Below are 15976 nucleotides of genomic sequence, written 5' to 3'. Positions count from 1 at the left end.
GCAGATTTCTTTTAGTACTCATGTGAATAGCTTCACACGTTTCTTTATTCGGGGTCAATTTCCACTTTTCGCACCATACAGATATCTTATCTAAATCATTTTTCAATTCATTTTGGTCGTGTGATAACTTTACAAGACGCTAAATGACAGCATCATCTGCAAACAATCTAAGACGGCTACTCAGATTGTCTCCTGTGTCGTTAATATGGATCAGGAACAATAGAGGGCATGCAAGACTTCCTTGGGGAACGCCGATTGTTACTTCTCTTTTACTCGATGATTTTCCGTCTATTACTACGAACTGTGACCTTTCTGACAGGAAATCACGAATCCAATCGCGCAGCTGAGGCGATATTCCACAGGCTTCGTTTGAAAACGCTTGTGAGGAGCGGTGTCAAAGCCTTCTGGAAATCTCAAAATGCGGAATCAATTTGACATCCCCTGTCGATAGGACCCATTAGTTCATGAGTTTAAAGAGCTATTTGTGTTTCGAAAGAACGATATTTCCTGAATCCGTGCTGACTATGTGTCAATAAATCGTTTTCTTCGACGTACTTTATAATGTTCGAATACAGTAATTGTTCCAAAACCCTACTGCAAATCAACGTTAGTGGTATGGCCCTGTAATTCAGTGGATTAATCTTACTTCCGTTTTTGGGTATTGGTGTAACTTGAGCAATTTTCCAGTCGTTAGGTACGGATCTTTCTGTGAGCGAGAGGTTTTATATAATAGCTAAATATGGAGCTATTGTATCAGCATACTCTGAGAGGAACCTGACGTAAGGGTGAAGAGCAATTTTAAAATAGTGTCTGATTATTAAAATAATTTACAGAAATAATTGATAAGCTACTCAGCTCGCTGATAGTCCATAAGCGGAAATTGACGTGACCGAATGAATTCAGAAATAGCGCCCTTTTTGGTCGCAGGTGTCTAACAGAGATGTTGCTCTGTGTCCAGTTTCCGTATGACGGTGCACATGTTTTCTCTTGCTGGAGGTGGGATAAACAAGAATACAACCATTTTGTTTGCACTGGACGAAACTGTATGTTTTTCGTCTGAAGCTTATTCCAGATATAATTCTTCCTCTAATGGAACACATTTGCAGTTGTGTACTTTATATAAATTAATTTTCGTCTTATGTGAATTTTAAAATTTTCCCGGCGAATTGACTGTTCAAACAAATTTCGGGCTTGCAGCCGGTCGTCGTTCAATACCACGTAGCTTCTCGAAACTTCGAATATGTGAGGCCATCTCCTCCCCGTAAAGGCGTCTGATGTGAATTTTAAAATTTTTCCGGCGAAATTTGTTTGAACAGTCAATTCGCGGGGAAAATTTTAAAATTCACATCAGACGCCTTTACGGGGAGGAGATGGCCTCACATATCCGAAGTTTCGAGAAGCTACGTGGTATTGAACGACGACCGGCTGCAAGCCCGAAATTTGTTTGAACAATAATTTTCGTCTTATCCTCTCAACCTTATCACAAAAGACAGCTTTGTTAAAGGCCATTTCGGCATGTCAGTGCTACTTCACAGCAGCAAGATCGTGTACTCATGTTTCGTACTTACAATAAGCCACGACCAACCTTACACTTCTGAATGCCTCACTAGGAGAGAACGAGTCGACGAGTATGAAGCGACGGCAGCGCCGCAATTCACAGACTCGTTACACGCGGAACTACAGCGAGAAAGCGGCGCCTTGTTTGTGAAGTATGCTGCCCGAACACTAGATTTGTACTCGCTTCGTTTCTGATCTCCAGATCCCACGCTTGACTGACAGTGAAGCCACTGCGTTTACTGATCAGGCCGTCTGTCATCTATCACTTGAACTATGAACTTACAGCTGATGTGACATAAGAAGCCCGTCGGCCGGAATGGCTCTCATACACACATCTCATTCTTTGTTAGTGACGTAATTTCGGTTATTTTCCCGAAACTTTCATTTATCTTTACTGTTGGCAAAACGAGAGAATAGTTGCAGCCACATTTATTGTTGAAACATGCTTTAAAATACAGGATGATTATAATGAAAGTTAAACTTTCAAAACGCTGTAAAAATATCACCACTGGTCAGAATGACGTCAAAATTGCAACGGAATATTATCGGAGAAGGGGAATACGTATGACAGAAGAAATATAAATTGTTACAAAATGTAGCAATAGATGGCGCCGGTAAGCATCATAATTTAATAGTGGTCGACTACAAATGACAAATGAATCAGACAACAATGCCTAAGGTGTACGTTTGACACTAAACATACTGCACTACTCAGTGTGCATGGGTGTACAGGTGTGATACTCTTAGTTACTGGGAAGAATCTGCTTTTAATTGTCCTGAGGCCAAAAACCGCATAAAAAGCATCAGTCAAAATCAAATCGGATTATTAATTTCTATGTGACTGGCGCAAAACATGTTCAGTATGCTCCCCACCGTTTTCTGCAACAAGTTGAAATCGAGAAACAGCTCGTTCCACAACTGATCTAAGTGTTTCCATGATCACGTTCAGAATGTGTTGCGCAATGCGTGCCTTCAATGCAGCTAAGTTTGCAGGCGGAACACTGAACACGACATCTTTCAGACAGCCCCACAGCCACAAGTCACACGGATTAAGATCAGGTGATCGGGACGGCCAGGCTGTGGGGAAACGGCGGATGATAGTTCTAGCATTTCGGAAATGGCGCTTCAGCAGCTGCTTAGCTGGATTTGCAATGTGCGGAGGTGCGCCATCTTGCATAAAAATGATCCCATCCACACATCCACGCTGTTGGAGAGCTGGAATGACGTGGTTGCGCAAAACACACTCATAGCACTTACCAGTGACGGTGCAGGTAACAGGACCGGAAGCACCTGTCTCTTCAAAAACATATGGCCCTATGATAAATGATGCCGTAAATCCGCACAACATGTGACCTTTTCAGGATGAAGTGGTACTAGTTGATATGCGTGTGGATTTTCCGTTGCAATGTTCGACAATCCTGTGTATTGGCATATCCTGTCACATGGAAGTGGGCTTCGTCTGTCCACAAAATGTTCCAAGGCCAATCATTGTCCATTTCCATGCGAGCAAGAAATTCTAAAAGTCTCTCTTGCTGGCAGGTCAACAGGAAGCAACTCTTGCACATGGGTAATTCTGAATCGAGAGCAAAGAAGGATGTTTCGTAGGATTTTACGCACCGTGCTCACGGGTATGTCCAGTGTTCGGGCAATTCTTCGTGCACTGCACGTTTGCATTCCACCACTCGTCTCCTCCTGCGCTGCTGTGGCCACTGCTTTCATTGACGTCGAATCAACTCCTTTCCTCCTTTTACCAGGTTGAACACCAAAAGAACCCGTTTTTTCGAATTTCCGAATCATTTTCTCCAGATCCACGGCAGTTATCGGACCAACGCCTTTTTTAAAACCCTCCAGTGTCCGGAACTTCTCCTGAGCGATTTGTGCACAGTCATCAGTCTTGTAATATAACTTTATAAGCAGAGCGCAACCCTGCGTTGAGACAGTCATGGCGAACGTCGCAGAAGCGAAAGGAGGAAAACCCGTGTACCCGGCGTTTTTATACCAACTTCAATGGGTCGTTCACATGACAGGTGTTTCCATTTACGTATTCTGGCACATACAAGCGCCATTTATTGATTAATTTTCACACTATTTTTTTTCTTCTGCCATACGTTTTCCCCATTCTGCGATAATATTCCGTTGCAATTTGACGTCATGCGGACCAGTGGTGTTATTTCTACGGCGTTTTGAAAGTTCACCTTTACTTAAAATCACCCTGTACATTACAAAGACACGCATTATTATCTTGCCTACCTCTGCACTACCTCTTTTGGTCAAGTTCATTCTTCCAACAGAGGTTTCGATTTTCTACGCAGTGTCACCATCTTCGCAGAAGTGTTTCTTAAAAGGCTCTGAGCACTATGGGACTTAACTTCTGATGTCACCACTTTTGAGCCGGCCGCGGTGGCCGAGCGGCTCTAGCCGCTTCAGTCCGAAACCGTGCGACTGCTACGGTCGCAAGTTCGAATCCTGCCTCGGGCATGGATGTGTGTGATGTCAGGTTAGTTAGGTTTAAGTAGTTCTAAGTTATAGGGGACTGATGACCTCAGATGTTAAGTCCCATAGTGCTCAGTGCCATTTGCACCATTTAGAACCAATAAAAGTTAGTTGTCCTGCCATAATGCAGGGTGTACATAAAGTCCGCGAACATTTTCAATTATTTATTGCAAAACAGCCAAACATTGTACAGATATCATACATATGTCGTTTTGAAGAGAAATCCTGAAAGTTTTTCTCATGCGGGGTTTGGTAATTTGCCGATAGTCAGCGCTAGTCGCAGACATGGCGAGTTCAGGTGCGGAGCGAGCTTTCTGTGTGTTGGAGTTCGACAAAAACAAGTGTGCTACAGCTGTTCAACGCATGTTTAGAACCAGGTACGGTAAGAAGCCACCTACAAGGAAGGCCATTTACCACTGGCACAGCCGGCCGGAGTGGCCGAACGGTTCTAGGCGCTACAGTCTGGAAGCGCACCACCGCTACGGTCGCAGGTTCTAATCCTGCCTCGAGCATGGATGTGTGTGATGTCCTTAGGTTAGTTAGGTTTAAGTAGTTCAAAGTTCTAGGGGACTGATGATTACAGCAAGTAAGTCCCATATGCTCAGAGCCATTTGAACCATTGAACCACTGGCAAAACAAATTCGTTACGATGGGTTGCTTTGCCCGGCAAAGAGAAGCGGACGTCCCAGTGTGAGTGAAGTGAAAGTGGAGCGCATACGAGAGACGTTCGTAAGGAGTCCAAAGAAACCGGTGCGTCGTGCATCCCGTGAACTCGAAATGGCTCCAATGACAGTGTTGAAAGTCCTGCGACAGAAGCTGTCTATGAAACCATCCAAATTGGAGCTAGTGCAGAAGCTCAATGACGATGACAAAGACAAGCGTTTTGAGTTTTGTTCGCAGTTGCAACAACTGAATGAGAATAGGGATGGCATGGTTGATCGCTTAATTTTTAGCGACGAAGCCACTTTTCACACTGGTGGGAAAGTGAACAGGCATAATTGTCGATTCTGGGGTGCAAAGCATCCACACGAATGCATTGAATTTGAGCGTGATTCCCCAAAGGTAAATGTTTTTTTTTTTTTTTTTGCCTTGTCACATCGAAAACTGTACGGGCCACTCTTCTTCGCCGAGAACGCTGTCTCAGGATATTCCTGCTTAGACATGTTGCAGCAATGGCTGATGCCTCAAATGCAATCGGACTCTCCGTTCATCTTTCAGTAGGATGGGGCTCCATCTCATTTTCATCGTGAAGTTCGTGGGTATCTGAACACGGATCCGTGTTACACACGGGGACAGCTGTTTCATGAAATGGCCTCCCGGATCACCAGATCTCAGTCCGTGTGACTTTTTTTGTGGGGACACATTAAAGATCAGGTGTATGTGACGTCTCCACCACGTGATGTAGCAGCGCTCCGGAAGAGAATACGAGAAGCAATTGCCATGCTAGAACGGGTATGGCAAGAATTCGATTACCTGTTGACGTCTGCCGGGTCACTCATGGTTCGCATATGGACTGTTTGTAAAAAAAAGTTTCAGAGTTTCTCTTCAAAATGGCAGTATGTATGACACCTGTACAGTGTTTAGTTCTTGCGCAATAAATAAGTGAAAGTGTTCCCGAACTTTATGTACACTCTGTAATGTGTAACTTACTTTTTGAATTCACCGCGTAGTTGAAACTTTCCTGGCACATTAAAACTATGTACTGGACCGAAACTCGAACTCGAGACCTTTGCCAGGCTGTGGGTAAGCCACGTCTTCGCAATATCCTTTCTTCCAGGGGTGCTAGTTCTGCTAGGTTCGCAGAAGAGCTTCTGTCAAGTTTGGAAAGTAGGAGACGAGGTACTGGCGGAAGTAAATTTGTGAGGACGGGGCGTGAGTCCTGCTTGGGTAGCTCAGATGGTAGAGTACTTGCCCGCCGCAGGCAAAGGTCCTGAGTTCGAGTCTCGGTCCGGCGCACAGTTTTAATCTGCCAGAAAAGTTTCATAACGGCGCACACTCGGCTGCAGAGTGAAAATCTCATTCACCGCATAGTTGCTTGCTTGCGTGCTTGCCATGTTAAATACGAGAGACGTTCAGTAAGTAATGCAACACATTTTTCTCTTGGGCAATTTCCATTGAAAAAAATAAGGAATTTGTTGTGAACCATCGTGGAATATTCCCGCTGCAGCCCATATAGTTTCATGAAGTTCCAATAGATGGGCAGCGCTTTACGTAGCCTTTAAAATGGCTTGTGTAACGGAGGTAGGACCCAAGCAGAGAGCACTCATAGCAGATATGCGTAGGGGCTTACAGTGTGTCTACAAACACCTGGCAGTGAAAAAGAGCACGGTGAGTCATTTGGCGTGACATCTGTCATCATAGCAACAAAGTTTCGCAAAACCTGTCCGATGTCCGTGTGCCAGCCGGCCGCACACGGTTGTGCTACCCTCATGAAAGTGAAGAACGGATTACAGCGGAAGATCGTAACGGTCTCCCTCCTTTCAATCGTCGTGCGAACGTCGAAATGGCAGACACTGAGATAACCTATCGCGGAACTGAAAAGCAGCTACAGTCGCTTAGTAGTGGAAAGAACTTGCTCCCAAATATTGTTCAAATGGCTCTAAGCAGTATGGGCCGTAACATCTGAGGTTATCAGTCCCCTTGACTTAGAGCTACGTAAGCTAACTAACCTAAGGACATCACACACATCCGTGCCCGAGGCAGGATTCGAACCTGCGACTGTAGCAGCCGCGTGGTTCCGGACTGAAGCGCCTAGAACCGCTCGGGCACAGCGGCCGGCACTTGCTCCTCTTCTATAAGTGGTTTATCGTAGATCGCTTGAGCAACGACAGGTACCTAACGACTGGAAAAAAGCGCAGGTCATTCCCGTTTTTAAGAAAGGCCGTAAGACGGATCCACACAATTATAGACCTATATCGTTGACATCAATCTGTTGTAGAATTATTGAACATGTTTGGGAAATGAACACCTCCTCTATAAAAATCACCATGGATTCCGCAAACAGAGATCCCACAAAACTCAGCTCGCTCTGTTCCTCCATGAGATCCACAGCGCAGTGGACAACGGCGCTCAGTCTGATGCCGTGTTCCTTTATTTCAGTAAGGCATTTGAAACCGTCCCGCATTGCCGTTTAATGAAAAAATAGGAGCTTACGGAGTGTCGGAGCAGATCTGCGATTGTATTCAAGACTTTCTTGCAGATAGAACTCAACACGTCGCTCTTAACGGAACTAAATCGACAGATGTAAAGGTAATATCCGGAGTACCACAGGGAAACGTTATAGGACCGTTGCTGTTTACAATATATATAAACGATCTAGCAGAAAGCTTCGGATGCTCTTTAAGGCTATTCGCAGATGATGCAGTTGTCTGTACCAAAGTAGCAACGCCAGAAAATAGTAAGAATTTGCAGAACGAACTCCAGACAATTGATGAAATGTGCAGGTTCTGACAGTTGACCCTGAAGGTAAATAAATGTAACATATTGCGCATACATAGGAAAAGAAATCCACTACTGTACAGCTACACTATTGTTGACAGCTAGTGACAGCGTCTGCCGTAAAATACCTGGGCGTAGCTATCCAGAGCGACCTTAACTGGAATGACCAAATAAAACAGATAGTGGGAAAAGCAGACACCAGGCTCAGATTCATCGGAAGAATCTTAAGGAAATCTAACTCATCCACGAAAGAAGTGACTTATAAGGCGTTTGTTCGCACGATTCTTGAGTATTGTTCATCTATCTGGGATCCGTATCAGGTAGGACTGATGGAGGTGATAGGGAAGATCCAACGAAATGCGGCTCGTTTCGTCACGTGATGGTTTAGCTGGCGAGAGAGCGTTACGGAGACTATAAACAAACTCCACTGGCAGACGTTACAAGAGAGGCGTTGTGCATCACGAAGAGATTTATTATTGAAATTTCGGGACAGCACTTTTTTGTAGGAGTCGGACAACATATTACTTCCTCCCACATATATCTCGCGCATTAAACACGAGGAGAAAATTCGAGAAATTAGAGCCAATGCAGACGCATACCGACAATCATTCTTCACACGCACTCTTCGGGAGTGGAACAGGTTTGGAGGGGTCAGATAGTCGTACCGAAAGTACCCTCCGCCATGCACCATTAGGTGGTTTGCGGAGTATGATGTAGATGTAGTGTGTTCGTCGCCACAGAAGTGCAAACGAACCGCTCCTTCTGCATGACAATGCAAGGCCTGCGCACCCGAGAGGACCTCTCAAAACTTTGTTGGACACTTCTTCCTCATCGGGCCTACAGCCCGCATCTCGCACCTTCCAACTTCCATCCGTCTGGCCCAGTGGACGATGCACTCCGCGGGAAGCAGCACGTGGATGACGCGAAGTTCATTGGTGCAACAGGACGTTGGCTTCGGTAGAGTGGTACTGGTACCATGCGGGCATATGGGCCCTCCCAGGAAGGTGGCGTAAGGCCGTCGCATTGAACGGACAATATGTTTAAAAATAGAGTTGTGCCGGCCATTGTGGCCGAGTGGTTCTACGCGCTTCAGCCCGGAACCGCGCTGCTGCTTCGGTCGCAGGTTCGAATCCTGCCTCGGGCATGGATGTGTGTGATGTTCTTAGGTTAGTCAGGTTTAAGTAGTTCCAAGTCTAGGGCACTGATGACCTCAGATGTTAAGTCACATAGTGCTCAGAGCCATTTTTTGAAAATAGGGTTTTGCAGCCGAAATAGTGGGGAATAATATGGTATATTGGAATCCTGTATAAAACCAAACCGCTTTCAGAAAAAAAGTATTGCAGTACTTATTAAACGCGTCTCGTGTGTTGTCACAGTTTTGCAAAGCAGCTGTAACTAGCGTTGTATCAAATTAAACCCTACCACCGATGACTTTAGCGCTAAGAAATGTATGTAGCGTTAATATTGTTCGCAATCTTTGATATCTTCCCTCTCGCATTCTCTACCTTTAACCTAGTACAAACGCTTGTCCAGAGATACAAGTGAATGATGGTAAAACTAACGAATCGCTCTGTGGTTGCGCTTTCTCTTCTGTTCAGTTCTGTTCGCGCCAGTGTAAACGAAGCTTATGAGTCACTTTCAATTAGGAACATTAAACTAACTGTTAAGCGTTTCTACATCATCCTGTATTTTGAAGTGAATTGCTCTTGATAGTAGAGATATTCTACGACTTTTTTCCCACGCCGCTAGATATATTTTTATAGATCGTGGGCAATTAGTCCTGTAATTCATTGTAGCACGTCCAAAGTTACCGATGCATCTGCTGTATTATGTTGTTTCACGTATTACAACAGGAATGAATATACTTAGGGAGAAATGTAAAGCATCTTCTTTGATGGTCCCCTGCAAATTTTAGTGAAACTTAGGTTGTACGTAATGATGAAGTTTTGACAAAGAGTAGTGAAGGCATGCGGTAGCACTCACAGAAACAATGGTATCGTGGTCTCACATTTATATATTTACAAATAAGGGTCAGACAGCGAATCGTTTGCGCTGTCACGTTGCAACAACTTAAATCAAAGGTAGAAGAATCAGTGTTCACAAATTCTTCGTGTCCTAGTGACAGTTGAATGGCTTGTATCCTCGGAGCAAATAATGTGTCCATACATTTTAGTTACGCTTGTTTAACGGTGCCAATGAGTGGCGATCAGTAGGAAATACTCAGATTCTTCTGTCCTTATCTCATTCATCCTTGTCATAAACAGGCCATCTTATCCTGGGGACTGTTTCGAATATAACTGGTACACTGTCCCTACTTCCGGTGAGTTATTTTAGCGACTTTATCAGTCCTATTCCTTCTGAGTCCCACACTTCCTACAACTATTCTTTGCTCCTTCAGAACTTTAGTTCTAGCAACTACGCTGTTTATAGCTAAGCACATTTTTGAAACTGGCAGCTTAAATCATAGAGTTTTTAATAGGGCCTACTTCCAGATGCTCTCCGTTTGTTGCCCATAGGCGATACTCAGTTTCCCTTCATGTCTTTTGCAACATATCTTTCGTCACCGCCTCTTCAGCGTGTACGTACTGCAGGAATTTCTATATCAGGAGCTGGTGAACCGAACGCTTTAGCCTTAAAGTAACGCAACAAAGATACGTTATGAGGGGTCATGACCGGTGAACGTAGTGGCTTTAATGTTGGACCATCTCTACCGCCGATCCATCTGTCCCGAAAAGTTTCATCGAAGAACGAGCTAACAAATAACTGTCAGCGAGGCGGAGCACCATCTTGCTGAAATACTACCCGCAGAGAAAATAAATCAGATGATGTCAGACCATTGTAGAAGTTTTTGTATGTCCATCCTTTTCACAGGAGGTCTTTGGGACGACGGTCATTTACTATTGTGAGAAAATAAAATGCCTACAGCCGGCCTTAGTGGCCGAGCGGTTCTAGGCGCTACAGTCTGGAACCGCGTGAGCGCTACGGTCGCAGGTTCGAATCCTGCCTCGGGCATGGATGTGTGTGATGTATTCAGGTTAGTTAGGTTTAAGTAGTTCTACGTTCTAGGGGACTGATGACCTCAGATGTTAAGTTCCATAGCGCTCAGAGCCATTTGAACCATTTTTGAAAACGCCTACAGCCGTCCTCATGATTTTATTTATTTTGTTGCAACCAGTTTCGGCGCTTCAATGCGCCATCTTCAGGCTGTAGTTCGTGCGGAATGGGTTGATACTACCCCTATATACAGGGTGTTACATAAAGGTATGGCCAAACTTTCAGGAAACATTCCTCACATACAAAGAAAGAAAATATGTTATGTGGACATGTGTCCGGAAACGCTTACTTTCCATGTTAGAGCTGCTTTTATTACTTCTCTTCAAATCACATTAATCATGGAATGGAAACACACAGCAACAGAACGTACCAGCGTGACTTCAAACTACTTTGTTACAGGAAGTGTTCAAAATGTCATCCGTTAGCGAGGATACATAAATCAACCCTCCGTCGCATAAAATCCCTGATGCGCTGATGCAGCCCTGGAGAATGGCGTATTGTATCACAGCCGTCCACAATACGAGCACGAAGATTCTCTACATTTGGTACCGGGGTTGTGTAGACAAGAGTTTTCAAATGCCCCCATAAATGGAAGTCAAGAGGGTTGAGGTCAGGAGAGCGTGGAGGCCATGGAATTGGTCCGCCTCTACCAATCCATCGGTCACCGAATCTGTTGTTGGGAAGCGGACGAACACTTCGAGTGAAATGTGCAGGAGCTCCATCGTGCATGAACCACATGTTGTGTCGTACTTGTAAAGGCACATGTTCTAGCAGCACAGGTAGAGTATCCCGTATGAAATCATGATAACGTGCTCCATTGAGCGTAGGTGGAAGAACGAAACTAAAATGAGCTCTAACATGGAAATTAAGCGTTTCCGGACACATGTCCACAGAACATATTTTCTTTATTTGTGTGTGAGGAATGTTTCCTGAAAGTTTGACCGTACCTTTTTGTAACACCCTGTATACAGGGTGAGTCACCTAACATTACCGCTGGATATATTTCGTAAACCACATCAAATACTGACGAATCGATTCCACAGACCGAACGTGAGGAGAGGGGCTAGTGTAATTGGTTAATACAAACCATACAAAAATGCACGGAAGTATGTTTTTTAACACAAACCTACGTTTTTTAAAATGGAACCACGTTAGTTTTGTCCGCACATCTGAACATATAAACAAATACGTAATCAGTGCCGTTTGTTGCATTGTAAAATGTTAATTACATCCGGAGATATTGTAACCTAAAGTTGATGCTTGAGTACCACTCCTCCGCTGTTCGATCGTGTGTATCGGAGAGCACCGAATTACGTAGGGATCCAAAGGGAACGGTGATGGACCTTAGGTACAGAAGAGACTGGAACAGCACATTACGTCCACATGCTAACACCTTTTTATTGGTCTTTTTCACTGACGCACATGTACATTACCATGAGGGGTGAGATTCACGTACACACGTGGTTTCCGTTTTCAATTACGGAGTGGAATAGAGTGTGTCCCGACATGTCAGGCCAATAGATGTTCAATGTGGTGGCCATCATTTGCTACACACAATTGCAATCTCTGGCTTAATGAATGTCGTAAACGCCGCAGTACATCTGGTGCAATGTCGCCGCAGGCTGCTACAATACGTTGTTTCATATCCTCTGGGGTTGTAGGCACATCACGGTACACATTCTCCCTTAATGTACCCCACAGAAAGAAGTTCAGAGGTGTAAGATCAGGAGAACGGACTGGCCAATTTATGCGTCCTCCACGTCCTATGAAACGCCCGTCGAACATCCTGTCAAGGGTCAGCCTAGTGTTAATTGCGGAATGTGCAGGTCCACCATCATGCTGATACAACATACGTCGACGCGTTTCCAGTGGGACATTTTCGAGCAACGTTGGCAGGTCATTCTGTAGAAATGCGATGTATGTTGCAGCTGTTTGGGCCCCTGCAATGAAGTGAGGACCAATGAGGTGGTCGCCAATGATTCCGCCCCATACATTTACAGTCCACGGTCGCTGTCGCTCTACCTGTCTGAGTCAGCGAGGATTGTCCACGGACCAGTAATGCATGTTCCGTAGATTCACTGCCCCGTGGTTTGTGAAACCCGCTTCATCGGTAAACAGGTAGAACTGCAACGCATTCTCTGTTAATGCCCATTGACAGAATTGCAGTCTATGATTAAAGTCATCACCATGTAATTGCTGATGTAGCGACACATGAAACGGGTGAAAGCGGTGACGATGCAGTATGCGCATGACACTACTTTGACTCAGTCCACCGGCTCTCGTAATGTCCCGTGTACTCATGTGTGGGTTCATGGCAACAGCAGCCAACACACCAACTGCACCCGCTTCTCCTGTGACGGGCCTGTTACGGACCCGTTTGCGTGCTATGACCATACCTGTTGCATACAGTTGGCGGTAGATGTTTTGCAGTGTGCGGCACGTTGGATGCTCTCTGTACGGGTACTGTTCTGCATAAACCCTGCAGGCTTCAGCTGCATTTCGTCGACATTCGCCATAGATGAGTATCATCACCGCCTTTTCAGAGTTCGAATACACCATGGTCACAGTTCCTACAACACTACACTATCGCAGACGTCTGGTAACACGGTGTACTACAGTTGGTCTGCGTGCGGAGGCGAATGCAGAATAACAATAGCAGCAAGCGCTACACGCGGACACTGCGACAGCTAGACCAAACCACAACAGTGCACTACAGCCACACTCGCAAACACGGTCGTCATCGTAAACATGTCCCTGTAGATGCTGCTCGCCGACCGTGGCCCGTGTTTGTTACAAAACGCAACTGAACGTCGGAGGTTTCAAGCGTCAACTTTAGGTTACAATATCCCCGGATATAATTAACATTTTACAATGCAACATACGGCACTGATTACATATTTGTTTATATGTTCAGATGTGCTAACAAAACTAACGGGGCTCCATTTAAAAAAACGTAGGTTTGTGTTAAAAAACATACTTCCGTGCATTTTTATATGGTTTGTATTAAACAATTACACTAGCCCTTCTCCTCACGTTCGGTCTGTGGAATCGGTTCGTCAGTATTTGATGTGGTTTACGAAATACATCCAGCGGTAACGTTACGTGACTCACCCTGTATATAGCATCAGCGGCCAGCACAACTGATACGCAAATTAGCTGAAAACTTAGGTGTCAGCGCTCTAACCATCAGCTGGCAGTTGGGTTAATCGCTATTCGCAGTGATCTGTTTTTGCATTGCTGTCGAACCATTCGCATTACAACTATCGGTTCTCTTCATGTTCCTAATGTGATTCCCGGTGTGAAACAGTGGCATAATAACCTATATCCACGTGCAGTAGCGTATTGCGATGCTAACAAACCACTTTACAAGCGAAATAACAGGGACAAAGAACTTTCACTAGCATTGCTGAGCCCAGGCCCCTTACACACGGCTTTCTCGCTGATGACGTATTCATCATTCCAGGGGAAGAGAACTCGCGTGTTGCCTCCGTTTAAAGATACTTATCTGGGAACTAGATGGTGTGTCCGTCCTAACGACTCGTTTCATCAGGATAAATTAAGCCAAATTGCTCCCGACGTCTGGAGAGAGGCTGTCTGCACCCGACGTCATTAGGAAAAAACCGTCTCCAGTTATGTCCTACGCGTCTCGCGTCTACAGTATGTATCTTTTATGACAAACCTCGATCTCAGGTTAGAAATGCCTTGAACAAAGATAAGCAAAACCTAATGGGGAACGAAATTTTTTGCAGGCCATAATCACTTCTTCAGATTTAAGCTAACGTCTTTCATAACAGCGGGGTTAACAGCGATGGCAAAACGTGGGTGAAAAACGTTATTTGCAATTTGTACAAAACTGCAGTGTAAGAGTCAAGGACATAAAATGAAGACAGTTGTTAACAAGGGAGGGATACAGTGTCGTAGACTATTCTCCGTGTTATTCAATCTGTACATTAAACAAGCAGTAAACTAAGGAGAAATTGGGAACCGAAATTAAGGCTCAGAGAGAATAAATAAAAATTTTAATGCTATGAAATCTTCACGGGTTATCAGCCGAGTGGCGTCGTCTTCTAGTCGCAACGTTCCAATGGATTGCGTATCAATCATCTTCAGGCGAAGATTATGGATACGCAATCCACTGAAACGTTGTGACTAGAAAACGACGCCACTCGGCTGATAACCCGTGAAGATTTCATAGCTGAAATACGCCGAGAAAGCCTGCAATCGCAAAAAATTTTAATGTTTGCGGATGCCCTTGTAATGCCGTCATTTGAACGCAATGGATTGTGTCCACAAAAGAAGTTATGACATTAACACAGTTCAAAGTAAAATAACAAACTGTAGGTGGATTCATTCTGATGATTCTGAGGGAGTTAGATTATGTAATGAATCGCTGAAAGTGACAGACGAATTTTGCAGCAAATAACTGACGACGGCAGAAGTAAAGCAGGTGCATAAAAAAAAGATCCGGAGCCTCTAAAGTGAAAACTAGTGAATGAATCCTAATCTCTTTGCCTGTAGAAGAAGGCACGAGCCCCATAAGAGCGCTTAGGTTCCAGACTCACCGCGAGACAGAATACGGGCGGCGCACACTCACATTACGACAAAGGCAGCTCGCTCACACGTCGACAACCTGGTACACTCGCAATTGTCATAATCCGACATCCAAGAAACTTCGCTCAGTGGAAGAGGGGTCAAAAGCGAACACGTGTCTCGCCTTGTACGTAAATACTCGACTGTTTCCGAGAAAACGACAGTCAAAGTTCTCGAGGAAATTTATGTGCCTCGTAGCTCGTGAACAGTCCACTCAAAGCGGTGGCTTACCAGGAAAGTACTTGGGCTCGAACAAACAGATCTGTCTGAACGTTTGGTTACAGGACCATTATGTAGTCTGCCTCGTGATGACTGGGTGTTGTGTGATGTCCTTAGGTTAGTTAGGTTTAAGTAGTTCTAAGTTCTAGGGGTCTGATGACCATAGATGTTAAGTCCCATAGTGCCCAGAGCCATTTGAACCATTTGAACCATTATGTACCTCTGAATGTGATGGTGGGTGTCGTTTTTCTGCAAAACTCTGCAGTTATGCTCTAGATATCACTGTAGATGTAATTGTAGACGCCATACGCAGTGCAGCAATCTTAACTATAAATGTAAATGCGGAATGTCAATAAAATGCTCCGAACAATACGAATGACTGCAAAACGCACAGTGAAGGAATGCAAGTTGATCGCATGGCGTATTTGCACATTGTATAATATCAGTGTTGAACGCCATGTCAATGACACTTTTGAAGTTGTTCACTGGTTCACCAATATCGTAGCCAGCGTTCTGCCACGCGTAACGAAGCATTGGTCTGTATACTCCCGCAGATAACTGATCGTAAATGACAGAATGCTTATTCATGATAAAGAATCTGTCGTGCAATTTCGGCTGCAAATTA

At 44.7% G+C, this 15976-nt stretch overlaps 1 protein-coding gene across 1 annotated transcript in view; it reads left to right on the top strand.

Moving 5' to 3' along the window:
* LOC126262299 (uncharacterized oxidoreductase YjmC-like) overlaps window positions 1-15976 on the top strand; it is a 285251-nt gene that overhangs the window by 48764 nt on the left and 220511 nt on the right. The window lies entirely within an intron of this gene.

This window comes from Schistocerca nitens, chromosome 6, assembly GCF_023898315.1.
Source record: "Schistocerca nitens isolate TAMUIC-IGC-003100 chromosome 6, iqSchNite1.1, whole genome shotgun sequence".
In the NCBI taxonomy this organism is placed as follows: Eukaryota; Metazoa; Arthropoda; class Insecta; order Orthoptera; family Acrididae; genus Schistocerca; species Schistocerca nitens.
This window is presented reverse-complemented; position numbering and strand designations above follow the sequence as displayed.